We start from the raw sequence: 21369 nt of genomic DNA, 5'->3' as shown, positions 1-21369 counted from the left end.
TACTAAAATAATCTACCCTAATATTTGTTGTGTATTTGAGATTACAATTATGGTTAATTCGTCGATAGACATTGGCAATATAATTGTAAAAATTTGTAAGCAAGCAGTATATTATATATTATTTGATAATGTAAATTTATTTTATGTGCTCTCGCTGCGTTTTAGGTACGAAATTCAAATTTTGTCTTCAAATATTAAATGTTATCTTATAGCAAGTCTTTCCTAAAACCCATTTGATATAATAACGGATAATTTGACGGAATTTGTGTGTGGACTACATTGGTCATACTACATATTACATGAGGTGTACCCTAATTATTTTAACAAGATGTGTAACCCATTTTGATAACTGTTATATTATTGATGATGATGATGATGATGATTATGATCGCTGAACAATGAACTCTGACCTGACCCAATCGGTACTCATTGAAACGTGATCTGTGATCTAATCGGTGCTCACTGAATGGGGATCAAGCATTCAATGAACGGTGATTTATGATCTGATCGGTGCTCAATGAATAATGGTGATCGTGATCGGATCGTTGCTCAATGACAGCTGATAAGTGATGGTGGTGATTATTTGTCAATGTTAAGTTAATGTACTAAATAATCTACCCTAATATTTGTTGTGTATTTGAGATTACAATAATGGTTAAATTGTCGATAGATATTGCCAATAAAATTTGTAAAAGCAAGCAGTATATATATATTAGTTGATAATGTAAAATTATTTTACATGCTCTTGCCGCTTATTAGGTCTGCATATCAAATTTCGTCATCAAATATTAAATGTAATATAGCAAGTCTTTCCCAAAACCAATTTGATATAATAATGGATAATTTGACCAGGAATTTGTGTGTGGACTACATTGGTCATACTGCTATTTTAAATGAGGGATACCTAATTATTTTAACAAAATTTGTTTCCGATTTAGATAACTGTTGTATAATGTTTGACATTTTAGTAAGCGGTATGTTATATTTTATTTGATAATTTAAATTAATTCTATGAATAAATTTACTTCAAACAACTAACTGTTCAAATACACATACAATTGGGAGTGAAGAGATGCTACAAGTATGCGAGATATATGACTAACACTGTAGTAGTGGTAAGAATAATATTCTGCTTTCTTTAAACTTTAAGGGACTTTCAAACATAAACAAAACAATATGTCTTCGTGCCCAACTTTCTCATCTCGACTCTCAGTGAACCAAAAGTAATCAAACAATTTTATTGAGAAAATCTCTTAATTCTCTGTGAAATTTTAAAAAATCTTAGGGAATTTCACATATGGAATTAATAATAACTGTTCTTAACTTTACCTTTTTTCCAGATATTGATTTTTATGAAAATTTACTAATTAATTTAATTTTTTATGTACCTGGGCATTTAATTTTAATCTCTGTTGGTGCATCACTTCTGTCTGAAAAATATACAAATAAAAACTTACTATAATTAAAAAACAATAGAACAATGTTAAAACCTGACTGAAAATTATGATGTTAATTGTATTTTAATCCTAGCAATTTTCATATGACTAAAGTATATATTTTATAAAGAATAATTATCTGCCGATTGGTGTGTTCTCAATCCAATATTTATAGGCACCCAATATGGTACAAAGCTAAAATTGATGTTTACGTTGCCACTGATTGTAATGATTACAAAAATTAAAAAAAATATTAAGTTTTTTCAATAGGAAAAGAGCAGTAAACATTTTTCCAAAATTCTTACTTAAAATTTATGACTAGTGAAACTATAATACCTTCAAATGTAAAGGGTATACCCACACTCAACAGGTACAAATAAAGTGGGAGGAGAGGTTTCAATGAAGTGTTGCACCTAAAATATTCACAAACAAAAGTTTCCTCGGGTATCTTTAGCCGCAGTAGTAGAGTAAAGCAGCTCAGACAATTTTGATGCAATAAATTTAATATTAATTTATTGCATAGATATTATATTTATTAATAATATAAAATATAGTATATTTATTAATATGCCAATAAAAAATAATTCTACATCAGTAATAATGACTGGTCTTATCTATAAATTAAAAAAAAGCTGACTTTCCCAAGGGAGAAAAAATACCTTGAATTATTCTCAGCAGGGCCTTGTGATCACTAAAACCCAAAATTAAATTTAAATACGAATGGACCCCACAAAAATTCATAGTCTCACGCAACTGGTAATTTTACCCTTCCTAAAATTAATAAAATGATGGTGAAAATTATATTGAAACGGGAAATATTGGCAATGCTTTATCCTGATTATTTCTAAAATCAAATGAATGCATCTCCAACAATATTCATGTGTATACTCTATTAGTATAAATATTAAAACCATTATCAGTATGTCATCATTAAATCAAGTAAAAAATTAGCAATTATAAAAGCAAAATTAATTTAACAAAATCTCAAGGATAAGCAAAATTGAAAAAAAAATATATATATAACAAATAAATTGGATTAATATGTGTTTACAGTGTATCAGCGGTGATTCATTCCACTGATAACTTAACAATTTTTTTTGCCAACACACACGCGCGCGCGCGCGCGCGCGCGGGCACACACACACACACACACACACAATGCAGTCTATGAAACCATGCCTTAAGTAGGAAAAATCTTTTTCTGGTTTCCACCGTTGCTAACAGAACACAAAATTATATAATTGTTGACGGTAAAATCTACCTTCTATCATAAATATGGAATTGATTTTTCAAATCTGTTATTCTGAAATGTTATTAAATAAATAAGAGTTCTTACCTTTAACAATATTCCAGATGTTGATTCTTTTTTATGATCATTTACTAATTACTTAAATTCTTTATATACCTGGGCATGTTATTTTAATCTCTGTTGGTGCATCACTTCTATCTGGAAAATATAAAAATAAAAATTTACTATAATTAAAAAACAATAGAACAATGTTAAAGCATGAAGGAAAATTATGATGTTAATTATATTTTAAACTTAACAATTTTCAATAAAATTAGAATTTACAACTAAAGTATGTACTAATAAACAATAATGATCTGCTGATTGGTGTGTTCTCAATCCACTATTTATAGGCACCCAATATGGTACAAAGCTAAAATTGATGTTTACATTGCACCTGATCGTAACGGTTACAAAAATTAAAAAAAAAAAATATTGAGTTTTTTCAATAGGAAAAGAGTTGTATACGTTTTTCCAAAACTCTTACTTAAATTAGTCTGAATAATTCAAAATTAATTTTTATTTATTTATTATAATTGAAATACTAATTGCAATCTACTTAATCAGAATGTATTTGCTTTAAAAAATAAGTCTAAAAAAATTCTTTAAAATTACATAACCATTTACAAAAATGATTGTTTACATCAGATTGTAAAAATTTGAAAAACTTAATCTTTTCCTTACCTTTTTTTAAAAAAAAAGTAATTCACTTGTTATTCAAGTTGAATTAATCTAAAAATATCAGCTGGTTTGAGAGAGTTGAGCTTAGAAAATATTCACATATTTCCACCATAGGTGGTTTGAAAATAATGATAATATAAAACTCACAAACAATTGGTATTGATAAAAAAAAAAAAAACAATAATCATATAATTATAAAAGTACAAAAAAATTACAAATCTGGAATTAATAGTTTATTTTTGTAAACTTTCCTAAAGGCGATAAAACTTCCTAACTGTCAATAATAAGACACTAAACATAATATAATAAACATACTCAAAATTTTTATTTTTGGGAGGAATTTCCAAACCCTTTGAAACAAAATCTATAGTGAGACAAGGTGATGGTCTCTTCACTAATATTGTTCAACTGCACTCTGGAAAAATTTACTGAGAAATAGAATAGGATAATACAAATACTTAATAAAAATGGGGCACAACATCTATATGTATAAATGTAAACATTTTAGCATCTGCTGATGATTTGGTAACTTTGGCAATAGACATTAGAGAATTCAAGAATTAGAAAAATGTGCAAACAAAATCAAGTTGCAAATTTCATATAAGTGATTCCAATAATAAAAGTAGAATCCAAACAATGAAAATTTCAGAATAAGAATCAATCAAAAAGTTACAAAAATTTTAACATTTAGGGGAAATAATTACTCTGAATGTTTTTAAAAAGAAGAAGTAAAAGCCAGAACACAAAAAATGAAAGTGGCTTTCAAAAAAATAAAAAAATTCTTATTCAAAAACCCATAATTAAGACACTAAGAAAGCATAGTTTTAGAGAAGTGTTGTGTGGTATGTAAGGTATACAGAATTTTTAAGGAAAACAGTTAAAAAAATAATTTTAAGAAAACTCTACGGTCAAACCACAAGGATAATTCTTATAAATTAAGCAAATTAGAAGAAATTTACCGAAATTTTGAAATGTTATAATTTAGAAAAAGAACTCAAATTGTATAGTCACTTAAATTGAATGGATGATAATAAATTAACAATTTTTTTTTATAAAAGGAAATCCTAAATAATTATGTTTAAAGTTTTTAAACTAGTCTGTTTCAGACTAATAAAAATCTTTCTTCCAAATGTCTTATGCAGCTAATTAATTAATTTATTAACAGCACATAACAATTCACAAAAATATTATATATATATATATATATATATATATATATTTTACCTCATTCCTACAAGAAGCAGATTTAAAAAGGAGCTTCAAAAGTCTTTTGCAAGAAAAGTTTTATCAATTTGAATATAATTTAATAACCTAAGTATTATTATTTTTTTTTGTTATGCTGTTAAATGAATAAAAATATATACTGTACTATGCTTTTCACATTTTGTATAACAAATTTGAGTTTATTAATAAAAAATTTTGAAGGTGTAATTTAAATAATTTGTCTCAGGTAGTAAATGTTTACGTGTTTCTTTATGTACAAATGTTAAACACTTTAAGCAAACCATTAAAATAGACAGGTAGAATTGGGAAATCATTAGCTACTTAATATTCAGCAGGAATAACCAATATGAAACTGATAATTTTGAATAAAATCTTTAATTTTGTGATTAGAACTGATAACAAGAAAATAATGCAAAGTAACTTAGTTGATGAACACAAAAAAATAATATTAAAACAGTAAAAAAAAGTTTCCAAAAATTTAGGTCTTTACAGTTTGGTTCAAATTAACTATAAATGTTAATGTCATAATCACTTATATTTTTTATTTACCTAGTTACCTCTTCATTTATCACAATTTATCAAGTATACCTCTGCAAATACTTAATGTATACCGCCTTCAAAAATTCACTTTAATATTATACACAGTAATTCATCAAAATTAACTAAATGCCTTTACTTACTTTTTTCATCCACTTATTTAGAACAGATTAAATATGTATAAATCATTCATTACACACTTTTAGTACGTGGAGCAAGGGTGAAAAATGTTATTTCACTATTCACAGAAACCAATCAGTAGATCTATAAAATAATTTTTCGTAGTAAGCATTGGCGACCTACACCAACAGACAAACCGACGCCACTACATTACTTAAATAACAGCTACTAACGTAGCGTTTGAAAGGACGCTATCTTTACGTAAATATTAAACCGGGAAATCCTTTACTGCCGACATTTTGATTTTTAAAGTCTACGCGGGAAACAAGTTAATTGTAAATCTTTTGTATGTAACGTTAACTAAATGTATTAAAACCAATATTATTTTGGGACTTATAAAACACCTAATAAAAAAGAAAAAATAAATTATAATACTATCTATATTTATAATATATTATTAATTCACACGAATTCATATTTTTTTTTTTAATTCACTTCTTAATTTAAGTAAAGAAAGTAATGTGTTCGTGAAAAATTTCGGTTTTCAGATTAAAGCGGAAATCACCATTTTGACCATCTTTGAATTCATTTTGACTACTTTCGGCGTGGTCAGTATGTACGTTTGTATCTCGCATAATTCAAAAATGATTAGCCGTATGATGTTGAAATTTTGAATTTAGGACTCTTGTAACATCTAATTGTACACTTCCCCTTTTGATTGCAATCGACAGGGCAAAAATTGTGTACAGGGGTTTCTTCAATTTTGAAACATTTCGATTTTGGACTTTTTCGTAACTGCAGTAATAAGCCATCATTGAAATCTTTTCGGCGATATATCATAAGTGGTACTTATTTTCATTGGTTCCAGAGTTATAGCCACATAACGTTTTAATTAATGAAATATTTGGATCTTATAAGGAGAAGAAGGCACATCGGTTCTACTTAGACTTCATCTCCTTTTTTTTAAATTTAAATATATTTATTTAAAATATTCTTAAATTTTTAATTTTTGTTGGTTGTTCCAAATTAATGGTTAGGTGTTTTTAATTTGGTGTAATTTTAAAAAGTTAGAATTTAAGGAAAATTAAAAAAAAGGAATTTTTACTTTTTGTGGTTTTTTGAAATCAGCCATTAAATTAATTGTCCATCTGTTTATTAATTAATTAATAAACAACAAATTAATCTGCCAACATTTTATTTCAATCCATGTTACCAGATGACTATTTTTAGTCAATCAGAAAACATTTTCTGATTGTAAACTATTCCTGTCCCCTACTGTTTACAAAAGTTTAATATATTAATCTGTGTTTTAGAATAAAACTGTGATGTAGTTTTTACTGTTTTTTTTTTTTTATTTATAAACATTTTGGTTGTTGTGTTTATAAATATCCACTCTCTTAAATTCTGTTTATTCTGAAAAGATGATTGCAGTTGAATTGGAATCATGCCTTCCACCTGTTGATAGATATGAAACTCATTCCCATGGTGAAATTTCAATGTTTCCTCTGATCATAGGCATGAAACACATGAATAAAAGATTTCAGTGTCTTTAAAGCATTAATATCTATCTAAGAAAGTGTATATCAGTTTAAAAAAAAATCTGTAGGCTTATAAATTTCAACAGCCTGTGTACGGTCAGAAGGTTCAAGATGCTACTCTAAGAGCACAGACACCAACACAGTAAAAAAAGAAAACGAAAAAAAATTGAATGTTTTATTGAGATCACAAAATTTTTTTTTTGTTACTATTGAATCATTATTTATTGTAAAACTTTTTTTTACAATCAACGGTTAATAATTATTAAATCAAAACAAAAAAAAAAACAAAAAGTTAAAACAAAGGAGATGAAGTCTCATTCTAACCGATGTGCCTTCTTCTCCTTGTAAGATCCAAATATTTTTCATTAATTAAAATATTGCTTACTATAACTCTGGAACCAATGAAAATAAGTACTACTTATGGCATAGTATTGAAAAGCTATCAATGAGGGCTTATTACTGCAGTTAAAAAATAGTCAAAAATCACATTTTTTTTATTTTTATGTTTTTTGGACACTTTTGATCCAGTCGATTGAAATCAAAAGAGCAGGTGCACAACTAGATGTTACAACAGTCTGAATTTCCAAAATTTCAACATCCTATGGCTATTCGTTTTTGAGTTATGCAAGATACATACATTTGTACATACAGATGTCATGCCAAAACTAGTCAAAATTGATTCAGGGCTGGTCAAAATGGATACTTCCATTGATATCTGAAAACCGAAATTTTTCACGATCACAATACTTCCTTAGCTTTGTACAAGGATGTAAAAATGAAAATATCTGTAGCAGTAAACAAACTTTTCCTTAACCCATACTGAAAATCTGTTAATATGCTATGCTTAGCAATAAATTTTAAAAGTGCATTTTTCATAATTCTTTCTAACACTTTGGAAAATACATATATATCTAAATCGGGCTATAGTTTTCTAATTAAGTTAACACCATTTCTTAAGGATATGAATAAGAATGAAAATTTTAAAGCAGCTGGGAAATTTTCCATTGCTGAGATTTCTTAATTAAATTTGTATAAAGGATGACAGCATCTATTTACTGGTTATTTGCAGGAAATAAAAATACTGATTTATCAACAAAAACATTCAAGGTAAAAATGGCTATGTTTAAAATGGATCACAGTTATTGCTGTTTGAAATACTGAAAATTTATAGAATTGTTCCACTACAAAAATAGAGGGTGATATAATGGACACAGATGGATATAATGATATAATGGACCTTTTGTTTTTTTGGTGAAGTTATTTTATTTGTTTTATTTCTGAATGCATTTTTACTTTTAACAAATCCCCACATAATTTTTAACTTTGTTAAAAAACTAACTTAACTTTGTTAGGTATTATTTCAGAGGATGTCTTTTGAACTAAATATTATAACAGTATTTTATTTTACCTTTATGAATATAACTTTTATATATAAAGTCATTTACAATTTTTTTAAAGTAATTTTGAAAGTTATCAGATAATTATATTTAGATGCTTTTTTTGTAGTTTAACTATAGAAAATTTAATTCTTTTCTATGTTTAAACTATTTCTTTTTTACTAAAGAATTCTAGCTGCAAAGAAACTAAAAAGAGAGAAAACTTTGAAAAACATTAAGAAAATCATTACATTTTGTTTATTATTATTTTACATTTTGTTAAATTCCTAATTTGTTTCAGACAAAGATTTCTTTTAATTATATGTTCATTGACCACTTCTTTAAAAGAATAAAAGTACTTCATTCCATGAAATTTACTTTATTTCAAAATTTTCTTCTGCAATTTTACAGTTAATGTCTGAAAGATTGTAATTTGTGCAAAACAACAATAAATTACCTGTAGATGAATTTGTAAAAAAATATTACAAATACAGGCAGCAAAGGCACTTATAATTCTAGTTGACTGTGATGTAGAAATATTTAGTCCTGCTAACTCAAACTGAAATAGTTTTTTTGTTACAATATTAGAATTGTCTAGAAGGTTAAAATTTAAGTCTCCGTACACAATGTCAAATTTATTACGAATTTTAAAAATAGTTTCATAGAAAGATCCAAAAGAAATCTATAAATTACCAGTAATTAATTTGTTAATTACAAACAACTTTAGACTTGACCATTGAATGTTCTCACATTCAGAATTTCTTCTACAACAAAATAAATTTTAATTTTATTAAAATTGTTAATCTTAAACAAAAATTGAGACGCCCTCAGTTTTATGTGCAGTTCTATAAAAATTTTCAGCATGTTTGAAATTACTTATTTTAGAAATGGCTTCTGTCTTTGTTGCCAAAGTTCTGAAAACACGCAAAACCTGATGATTTATTGGAAAGAAGTATTTCAATTTCTTTGGTTTTACTGAACATAATATCAGAAAAATTAATGTTTGTAAAAATAATGTTTTTTTTTTAATATGAGTAATGTAGAGTATTTAAGCTGATCTTAAATACTGATCATCTTGACTGCAAGTGTTGAGTGCATTAATATTATTATAATCTATTACAGGTTTGTGGCTTTATTTCCAGTACAAATCAATATTCTTTTTGTAATTGTAACCTGACTTACTTCTCCCTCATATAAAAACTTCCTTAAACCTTGAAAGTAAAGTCAAGGAAAGATAATAGAAAATAGACTTATGCAATTAGATGCCTTTTTTATGCAGTTGTACCAGCTTGAGGCAATAAAACATCTTCATGGTGTTTTGCTATAAATAATAACTATTTGATGGTTATATTTACTCACTGCAAATTAATTTAATACATCCAACTTCAATTTTAATTTCATCAGAAAATTTGATCCTTCTTTTTCCACTCATCTTTAGCTTTATTATACATAACAGTACAGGTGTTTGGAGAAGTGTTGGACAAATTTAATGGACTGATTCAGGACATCAAAATAAACAAAGGTTCATGTGGGCAAATTCCTTATCTCACCTCATTTTCCCTCTGTCAAACATTGTTTTTTCAATAAATTAATATATTTAGAGTATTAATATATTTTTAGTGATATTTAAATTAAATATAATGTGTACCACAATATTTTCTACAGGATAAATATTTGAAAATTTTAGTTCTTAAAATTTCAAAATGGCAGACATTAAAATCTTTTAATGAAATACTTACTTACTTTTATGAAATAGTGTTTTTATTAGATAAAATATTGAGTCTTATTATGAACAAAATTCATTTGTTCAAACTGGTTGATAAAGAGCTAAGAACCTCAAATTGTTAAAGTGGATTCAAAAAGGGTACTGTATAGCTACACAGTACATCCTCTGGTGTAATATTTAATAAGCTTAATTTATTCTTAAACTATTATCTTCTAAATATTCACTACAACTAACTAGTATGACCAAAAATGGTTAGCTTTCCTTTTTTAGATCCAATAAAATTAGAAAAAAAAATATATATATATATAAAATAAACCTTGAGTAGACAGTAAAAAATCATAGTTAGATAAATCTGCAATTAAAGAATTGAAAAAAAAAAACGTTTTGGTGATGCTTAATCAGAAGTCCTTTGATTGATATATTTGTTGCATTTTGTGATAATTGAAATTAAATTTTATTTTTATTTTATGATTGAAAAAAATTTTTGTGATAATGCTGGTACCAGTAAGATTCTGAAAAGAGACCTAACCTGTTTTTTTCAGGACCCATTTAACTAAAAATAACAATTAGATGTTTTTATTGTTCAATTTATGTTGTAATATTTAATTCTTAATAAATGTTTATTTATTATACATTTGCTTTAGTTTTAAATAACGTAATTCATCTGGATTTGTATATGTACCTAACAGCTAAACAGCTGTTAGGTACAAGACATGGGGATGTGCTATTAGATAGAGAAAGATCATTTTTTTTTGTTCTACCTTGTGAACAGTCAGTTAAAACAAACAAAAAAGAGCTAGCGAATGGTTGCATAAGTTTCCCGGCTTTGCTCTAAAAAAACTTTTATTCAAATACGACATACGATTTTTAAATATTGATTTAATAATGCAGTATTTAGAGTACAGTGCTGAAAAAAGATTTAAATGTTCAATAAAAAGAATTGTCTCCTTTACCCCTTGGTCAAATGACTTTTATCAACAAAATTATACTGTATTTAGAGTATAATTGCTAAAAGAGTACCACTGCTTTACCCGCTTGTCGGCAGAGGGATGCAGACTGGAAATTATGCAATCTTGTGTCAGTTTTCAGGAATAACTTTTGCAAATCACCGAAACATATCAGTCATATTTAATATTTTTTCAACCGATTTGAACAGATAAAATGTCATTTTGTTCACAATTGAAGGCGTAATATTTCATCTAATAAAAAGAAATTAGAAAAAATAATATTTCCAGTACTTTTAATGATTAAAAAAAAATGTTTATAATTTTTTCATTTCCAAAGGTGAAATTTTTAAAACTTGTATGTTATATATATATATTTTTTTTATACACTATTTCTGTTGAAAGAAGCTTCATCTGTGAACTGATACCTTGCCGAAAATAAAGGATCTTCAATTATTGTTCTTTTAAACCAGCTACAGAAAGCCAATCTGCGTGGAAAATCATCGGCAGTCAGCCCCTGTACATGCTGCAGGTGATAAGGGTAAAGACAGTTACACCATTTAAAATCCGCCACTTTCACGTGGCCCACACCTTATTGTATTGCCAGAGAACGTGTACTTTTATCAGAGGATTCTTCCACACGATTTAGAACACTTTCTTCTAATTCAATAGTCCTAGTACTCCTATTTTTTTCATTTGGCACACGTTTATTAGGAAACTTGTTTTCTTACAGTCATTTTGCTTCTGCCTTGTTGCAGTTTGCAAAACCATACATTAAATCCACTTCACACATTTCTGCAAAAGAATATTTAAACTCCATGATCAAAAAACAACAAAACTTAAAAAATAACCAATGACACTGAATGTTAAGCAAACACTCCCAAGTAAACAATGATTTTATATTACTAATGATTTTATTTTATTTTATATCATATGGTTTATTTTTTAAAAATTTGCATTGCATTTTACCATTGTTAACATGATCAGAAGTAATAATCGCTGTGTTAAATTATTCAAAAGTGAAAAATTAATATCGATTGTTTTATTATTATTTAACATTAAACTTTAGCGTGAGAAAATTATTACTTAATTTGAAATTAATTTACAATACTAGAGGTAGCAATAAATAAAAACAATTAATATTTAGTAGAATTGAACGTAAAGTGGAGGAAATGAATAGGTCGACCATTTCTGAGATGTGTGGTTAATTGAAACCCAACATAGAACTAACTGAAAATCCAACATAGGAGGATAGACACTTGACTTCAAATTCCTTATGGTTTTTTCAATTTATTCCATGTTCTTCACCTGCAGTATAAGAGCCTATACTCTACCTCTATTGTCTGCAAGATTTAAGAGCAACTGATGAAACCTATATGAAGTCTCCTGATACACTTTAAGTTTAGGTGTGTCACAAGTGGTAGGAAAATGGCCATGAATAAAAAATTACACCTTTATGACAGGGTCTTGGAGAGAATTTAAAATTGACCGGGCTTGCTTTATTCCATCTTCTACAACACAAACTAAAATAAGACAGTAATACATTCCACTGTTCTATAATCCTTTGAACTACATCATTTATAAAAAACCATCATATTTTACCTAATTTAAGTTATGAGCTTTAAGATTCAATAAATGTTGAATCACCTCAAATTCTTCTAATCTTTCTCGTTTCTTTTGAATGAAATTGGATATGTCACTACAGAGCTCTTCAACAGCATTTGGAAGGTATTTACAGTACAAGCTTGTGAAGTCTACAAACTAACGCTGTGCCAAATGCATCTAGATATATATAAATGTTAATCAACTCTTTAAGTCCAGGTTGAATTCCTGTTTGCTGTCCCATCATTATAGAGGCATTATTTTTTGTGGAGTGGTAAATCCTAACAAGTTTATAAGTGGTACTGCTAATTCTTCAAGCAGCAAAATAATTGTTTTGAACAAAGATGAACTACTGACTTGTCAGTGACGCTTAAGAATGAGTCTTCTACCATTTTTGACTCATCACATTGTTTATTGATTTATTTTATTTTTAAGAAATGTTTATTGATTTATCAACAATCAAAGAGAAAGAGTTTTTCGGATAAGATATTTCTAGCATTAACCGCTAAACAGCATTACTTATTAAATATAAAGTATCAGTGCAACCACATGCTTCTTATGTAACGAGGAACAGATGCTGTTAATAGACTGGTGGCTACATTAAAGATGGTGATTGTACATTCTACATTTGCTTTATACTAAGGGGTATTTGCATGTCTATGCATAAGGCTTTTGCTACTGTTAATTTCAATATTACAGTATTTATAGTACGGCATTTGTTTTTTTATCATCACTAGGCAGAATCCAAGATTTTAATAAGGATCATCAAACAAGGCATTACTAAACTTTTGTTCTTTAGCTGAGCTAGGTGAATTGGTTCCAAGAATGAATCACTACTTACACATTTAGTCACTTACTAACCTATGATGTCAAAGCAACACTTTCAGCTAGATGATCACAAACTCTTTTTTTCTTTTGAAATTTCAAATGTAAACTGTATAGTTTTTCTGTTTTTTCCATCCTGATAATTATACTGTATATGAATTTTTTAGACTTACACTATACAACGCTTACCACTAAAAATAATTACTAATACTATAGAAGTATAGTAGTCAATCACACTACATATATAACCCAAACACAAAACAAAATAAACTGAGTTTGTGATCATGAGCATGAAAAATGCTACCGATTCTACCGGTAATGCTTACTGAACTATTTAAGTCACCGATTCCTCTGGCAGGGCATTCATACAATGATGATTAAAATTTACATTATAGTTAAGTCAAAAGGTAATACATTTGCTAATTAAAGGTCTTTGCACTGGCTATCAAGGTCTCAGTGACCACAGGTAGAGGTAGAGCAACTGACCGGCATTCACATAACTCATCATCAAGTGAATGGAAAGAGATAAATAGTAAGTATGGGCAATCTACCAATAAAGAAAGCAGTAAGAGGGGCAGTAAAAGTTACTTCCAGGCAGTAAAGTTATTTCCACCCACAACTCATTGGTTTATAGTAATTTTGCCCAGCATGGGAACAGCAAAAGCAAATTTTGTTTTTTGCCATATTTAACTAAATTACCTTATGAAGTTAGAGGCCAAGAGGTCAAGTAACTATTGTTAAATCACAGTTCATAAATGAATTTTTATCACTTTGTAAAAGAGAGGGAGAAGTTATCTTTTCTGTACCAGCAAACATATACACATACCAAAACTATTTTATCTGTGAAGACCTCTGGATGATGTAATAAATTATGTAATATTTCTGTTTCTATCAATAATGATTTACTAACTTTAATCAGAATTCAGATAGATGTGATATCTTGATTACATGGTAGCTGAAGTGGAGGTTGGTTTGAACTTTGCTAAATTCAATTTAACAAATAACAAATATAAATATTATAACAAATATTGTTATACCAATATAACAATATTAAATTTCATGCACAGCTTTTACTTTTTAAATAAATTTTAATAAAGTCAACAATAAAGAAAAATAATAATATAGAAAAATATAGTACTATACAAAACCTTTTTATATTCCTAAAGTGTACATTACAATATGTTCAACTTGTCAACAATAAGCAACCCCCATATGGCCCAATTAGATGAGGATGATACAAGTGACATGCAAATGAAATTTTGTCTCGTACCAGACCCAGACCTACCAATCCTGAGATGTGTGATTAATTGAACTCCAACCACTAAAGTACGCCGGTTTTACTAAGATTAACTAGCTTTTACTAAGAATCTAATCTCAGAACCTTCAACTTTGAAAATCAGCTGTTAAACAATTGATTTGCAACAAGTTGACTGCCCACAAGACCAGTCAAGTGGGTTAGCATACAAATGTAATGATAAAATTACATCTAAATAATTTTAAATTATATTATATTTTTTAATTATTATATTACAGTATGCACCTAAGCCAATTTCTCGCTTATTATGCAACTACTAGTAAGGAAACAATGTTTCCATATACTACCGCAGGTAGAGGTTACATCCCACTTAGTACCAATAAAGAAGCAGTCGGCTATTTAAGGATACCACCATGGCACAATTGTTGGAAATTATATTGCCCACATATATGTTTGTGAGTGATAACAATTTTCAGTTCCTATCTCTTCAAGGAAGTAGGCAGTGCAAGAGAAGGGCAATTGGAGTAGTTAAAAGTCTTAAACAAGACCAATTAATTAGATCAATGTCAAATATAATTTGAAAATAACAAAACATAATATACTTATAAAATTAAAACCTATAGTATTATATAATACGATTCATAACCCTTTTCTCTATCCAATTTCACCCTTGGTATCCCTTCATTCTAATATCATTCATTACTAACTCGTACATACAAAAAATAAAACCTGACTGTAAGAAAATATACCATTAAATTGGATATTTGATTCTATGAGATCAATCCATCACTAGAATTGAAAACTTTTTCAATTTTTTTAAGGGGAGGTAATATAGGCTACATCACTAATGTAAATTGTACATTTTTAGAAGTATTTATGATACCTTTTTTATTCAAAAACAAAGTTATTTGCCTCATAACTTTCACTTTTTACTGACTTTTGTATAGTTAAATAACTTTAAACAAAACTCTTTTAATTTACCCAATTTTTCTGTTTTTGCCATAAAAAATAATGAACAAATTTTTCTGTTGTGTGGTTAATAGCTAAAATTTAAACTATCTAATAAGGTTCTAGTATAAATTTCATCTCCTAGCTCAACAAGTTATTGAGAACATTATACTAAAGAATAAGAATTTTCAGAAATAGAACTGCATGAAATAGTCCCTTACCAATTATGTTCTGTCAATTTCTTTGAAGATATTTAGTGCACTATGACCGGGTTAAAATACTAAGTGTTTATTTAAACATAATTTCCTAAGCAACTTTGAAAGACAACACCATATACTTCAACTTTGAATGCATAAAGTCCAATGAAAACATTCTGGGAAGTCTGTTCCAGATGACTATAAAAAGATTCCATGGGATTTTGGGTAATGACATGTAAATATTTCCATAACAGGTTTCTATTTGATAGGTTTTCAAATATTGATTTGATAACTTGAGCTACAGCTGGTGGTAAAGAATGTTTATAGTAAGTGTACTATAACCACCTGTGATTTTTCATCTATTGAATTTGCACCAGAAATTTTTCCCCATCAGAAATTTTTGTGCGGTCTTTGATAAATGTATATTTTATGTAAAACATGTCTTCTCATTTTTCTAAACTGTTTGGGTTTCATCAAATAGCAAGACCAAGACCAAAATAATTTTGCAAGCTGTTTATCTCCCTATCAGTCAATCTTCCAGTACCAAATAGGAATTTACATCAAGTTTTTTCCTTTGTAATCTTCAAGTACCTAAACGAAGGCTTTGCAATCACTATCACTCAGGTACTTTGAATTATTATTACTATTACTCGCAGATCATCAAATATGAAGTTGCTACACCAGCAACTTCCTCCAGAATAGTTCATCCTAAAGCAGTACTTTCCACTTTTTCTTGAGCATTTTTTTAATTTTCATTCATCTGGCAGTATTTTCTAAGTATTTCAACATCTATAACCTTATCTGTGTCAACACTGGTAGTATTTATTGAAAATTTAATTTTTATTAAGTAAAATTTTTAACAGAATTAATAATTCATAAATTTCAAATGACATCAAGAACAAGTTCTGGTACAAAAGAGAAAAAGAAAGGGGAAAGGCAAATTAAAGAGAGTTTATCAGTTGAAGATAAATTGGATTTGATTTTAAGCAAATCTGATAACAATGAAAAGGAAATTTTAACTGAAACACGAAAAAAAGGATTATCAATTGATAATATTGAAATGATACGTCCATAAATTCAAAAATGGAATAACATGACTATAATATATTTCTCTAATAAACTGTTGAAAATAAATGATGAAAATTTAAAGTTAAATAAAATTTGTCAAAAATACAAATATTTGTCAATACATATTGTTAATGATTATTGGAATACAAGTTAAATCATAAATGTAGTGAAATAAGACTCTTACAGGGGACTGCTGAGTTACTAAAATTACTTGTTTTTCAATTCCATTTCTGCTTGTGTATTATATAGAAACAGTCAATTACTTAATTACATAAATTTAATTACAGTACTTACTCAATTTTTTCTACAATATTTTAAGTTAAGCATTTTCACTTTGTATTCTATTGTATACCACCAGTAATTAACGAAGAGTTAACCTACGATTTGTTTAGGAGCTTCATACGAGTAGTGTCTTTCTCTGGATAGATAGATTGATGATTTTTTCTTTTTGGTTATGGGAATGTGTGTGTGATAAGAGTGTATGAATGCGTGTGTGAGAAGTTGTTTTGTCTGTACTTAATTGACAAGGAGATATTAGTGATATCTATGGGTGTGTGTGAAAATATTATGTTTGTTGTACATGTTATGCAAATTCATTTTTACTGGTTACTGGTTAGATGTGAATTTTTAAATTCTGCTATGATAATGGGAAGAAGTTATCACAATGTTGTGGAAGAGTATTAATGATGTAAACAATAGCTTGATAATTCACCAAAATATTAAGAATTTTGATACTTTTTTGTGTTTGGTAAGCAGATGGAAGATTAAACAAGATATTGTCTTTCTATCTGAAACATGCATGAAATCAGTTGATGAGGCTTCTTTATATAGAATAATGGATTACATAATTTTTTATGTGTAGTAATTTTTCTAAAGCTACTGGGCTTATTGTGTTTGCATCTGTTATAGAGGGTTATATTTGTATGACAATAGATTGTATACTGGATAGATGTTATTCTTTTGGAATATATTTAGTTTAGTTTTTACACTCTCAGTGTTTATGGCTGGAATAAGCAAAATTAGACTTGAAATTTGACCTTCACCTTCTTCTTCCTACAATTTCAACATGCGATACCTTATTAATGGTTAATATTAACATAAATATTAATGAAAGAATGGATAATAATGATTAACAATATCTAGAAATACTCACTATGAATGGGTACAGCTCCTTAGTTAATTTTTATACTAGTTTTTTTTTTTTGGCGAAAAATGTTTTCACATTATCATCGCTCGGATACTAGAGTTACTGATAATAAGCTAACCTGTATTTATCAAATTTTTTATAAATCAAGTTTATATAAACAAAATATTTCTAGTGTTGTTATTCTGACATTTTAATGGTCATAGGGCTGTTGCCATTGCTATTTCTAGGGACAGAACTCAAAATAATTTTGTTAATGATTTTAAAGAGGTTCTGGATTATGATAAATTAAGGTCATATTTATATGAACATGACTGTAAAATTCTTGATAATGATGTTGATTTTCAGTTTTAATAACTTTTTTGATATTTTATTACGGTATATTAATTAATCAAAATCTGTTATTTTGATTTATGCCATGGACAACAGTTGGGCTGTGCATTACAATTTCTCAGATGGATTGTATAAGAAAGGGTGTAAAAATCCTCACAGCCACAAAATTATACTGAATACATTAAATTAAAAAAAAAGATAGATGTGTGGATTATGGCAGCTAAAATTTAATATTTAAAAAATATTTATTACCTACTAAGAATCAGTGAAAAATTATAAACCCCTATACTGGTATGCCTACTATTAAAAATAAAATTTGTAAATGGTAACGTTGATTCTGATGAATATTTAAATAAATTGTGAATATTTTTAATGGATACGGTTCTTGGACCTATTCTATTTATAATATTTATTAATGACCTATTTTTACATAAATGTTATGGTAAAGCTACATGTTTTGCAGATGATACTGCTCTAGTATATTCATCTAAAAATCTTTTCAGACTTATCTGGAAAATTCAGGCTTATGGTTTTATGTCAATATATTAGCTCATAATGCTTTAAAATCCAAATATCTAATTTTTACGTTTGCTTCCAGCTTATTAGCTCCATTAATATACCATAATGGTGATTGTGCTGATACTCAATTACAATGCAACTGAGTCATCTCAGGTGAATTTTATTAAATACTTAAGGTTGATGCTAGATGACAAATTTTCATGGAATTTGCATATACAAAGTGAAAAGATATTAGTTTATATGCATTAAAATTTTCCAATAGTGCATTAGTGTTTCCAATATGCATTAAAGTTTTCCAATAGTGTCCTTCAACAAATCTACTTTTACTTCTTTATTCAAAATTAAATTATGGATAGCACTGCTGGGGATCAACTGAAGAAAAAGACTGATGGGATTACAACAGCTAAAAAACAATATTTTAAAAATATGAGGGAATAACCTGCCAAGAATCGGTGGAGAATTATAAATCAGTGAACTGGTATGTCTGCTATCAAAAATAAACTATCAATATTTCTGGCTTATTTCTTGATATTCATAAATCAACAGATACAGTTAAACATTTGCTTGTATTAGATAAAATGTATAGTGCAGACATTAAAGATCTAGCTTTAAAATGTTTTGCATATTATCTGGAGGGTTGAAGTAAGTGCATATTTGTGCGCGATTGTTAGCAATATCCTGCAGGTGAACTGTGGAGTGGATTTGTTTTTGCATATATTTTATGGTAAAGCTTATTAGATTCATTAATAACCAAAATGTTGATTGCAATCATATTCAATTTAAATTGTATTAAATGGTATCTTTATTGACACCAACCTGATACAAATGTAAAGATATTGTGTTGTCTTAAGTGAGAGAAATATGACTGAAGAAAACAATAGTGCATGTGTGTTGTTAAGTGTATTAAGGGTTTTTTATTTATTAAATTGTTGATCTGGTACTCCTGCCTATATGGTCAAGCTTTAGCTTTGTGGGTAGTAAACTACTAGACCTACTCGCTGGGTTTCTTTTGTTTTTCATGTATGTATTATGTATTGATGCAGTTGAAAATAAATAAATTTATTGTTATTACTATTGTCTATTTTATTCGCGAGGAACTAATGAAATCAGTTATGAAATTGTACTTACATTCTTTAAGTTTGACATAACCTACAAATATCACCTCAACTTATATTTAAACGAGCACAGTGTCATATATCACTTCACATATTAACTTTCTCTTTTTCATTTATTCCTCGATCACCTGCAGGTTTTTTAAATATATAATTGGATTTTAGGGGCCTTTTTTGTAGTTAGCCATAAAAACAAAATAAACAAATAATAAACTCATAATTTATAGACAACCACAGCCAGTGTTTACTGGATATTGCCGTAATAATTCTAGCAAGAGTATGAAATATTATTTTAGTATCAGTTTATTCAAAAAGAATTTTTACTAAAATGCTAGGCAAGTAAATGCTCGCGCAAGGTAATATTTTGGGAACAAATATAGTGTCTTAAGTTATTACATCTTTTTTATGTGGTACCTGAATATTTATAATTGAATTAGGAAAAAATGAAAATCAAAACAAATTACCAAACTTTGAGTACGACTTCCTCTTTGAAGTAAAAGATAAATTTGAACCGATAGATATTGGTAATCGAAGCTGCAAAAGACTTAAAAATTTTATCGTATAAAAACTATTTTTCCAATAGTGTCCTTCAACAAATCTACTTTTACTACTTTCTTCAAAATTAAAATATGGATAGCAATCCTAAGCCTGTTTTAAGCTGCTAAAGCTGTAGACTTCTTACTAAGCAGTATTTCTTCTTTTTTTTGTTTTTAAAGTAAACCTATTCACAGGATAAACGTACTCTCGTTTTTTTGAGATGCGTTTTACTCTCAGAAAAATAAAAATACCACATCGACGAGGGAGATTCAAAGCCGTCTTGCTCCAACAAGTCTCTCCCTCCTGCTTCCTTAATTTACAAAAATTAATCTGCCTTAAAATAACTAAAAATTATGTAGTGGGAAGTTCATATGTTAATCTTAGTGGATGTTATCCTCTAAAGAGAATCATCAACTTCATTTAAAGAAGGCAAAGTGCTGTAAGGACATCAGACAGGATTTCTGAGATCTGTAGCAAAAGAAACAAACCTGAAAAACTCTTCTAATTAATATTTTACATCCAGCGATCATTTCTAATTTGATACTTACTGCTTAACACCATAAACCTGAAGAATACACGTGCACTAGCTGCTTTAAGAAAACTTTTATTAAAGTCAAATTTGTTTATTAAATAGATATAAAATGTATATGTAATTTCTTAAACAAAATTGGGCCGTGTGGTCACAGATCTCTATATAACTGGATAGGGGATCCTTATGGCGTAAAATATAATAAAATGTTCAATATTGACCCCACAAGTTTAGTTGTCTATGGTGAACGCTTCTTAAAAAATCAGTTGATTTCGAAGTCGAGAGTTCCAACGTTCAAATCCTAGTAAAGGTAGTAGTTACTTTTATACGGAGTTGAATACTAGATCCTGGGTACCAGTGTTCTTTGGTGGTTTTTATTCCCCAAGACCACCGATGATGGTTCACCAGTTACGCATTGCGATTCTCAATG

General features: G+C 28.1%; 1 long non-coding RNA gene across 1 annotated transcript; it reads right to left on the bottom strand.

Moving 5' to 3' along the window:
* Positions 1-879: 879 nt before the first annotated feature.
* On the bottom strand, positions 880-20113 carry LOC142333079 (uncharacterized). Its single transcript, XR_012758515.1, has 3 exons — positions 19890-20113; positions 2773-2883; positions 880-1430 (listed from the first exon to the last, which is right to left on the bottom strand). It is a non-coding gene; the product is annotated as an uncharacterized LOC142333079 (long non-coding RNA).
* Between the last annotated feature and the right edge of the window lie 1256 nt (positions 20114-21369).

This window comes from Lycorma delicatula, chromosome 12 (genome assembly GCF_047948215.1).
Source record: "Lycorma delicatula isolate Av1 chromosome 12, ASM4794821v1, whole genome shotgun sequence".
Taxonomy (NCBI): domain Eukaryota; kingdom Metazoa; phylum Arthropoda; class Insecta; order Hemiptera; family Fulgoridae; genus Lycorma; species Lycorma delicatula.
The sequence above is the reverse complement of the archived record's forward strand: the minus strand, read 5'-3'. Positions and strand labels throughout refer to the sequence as shown.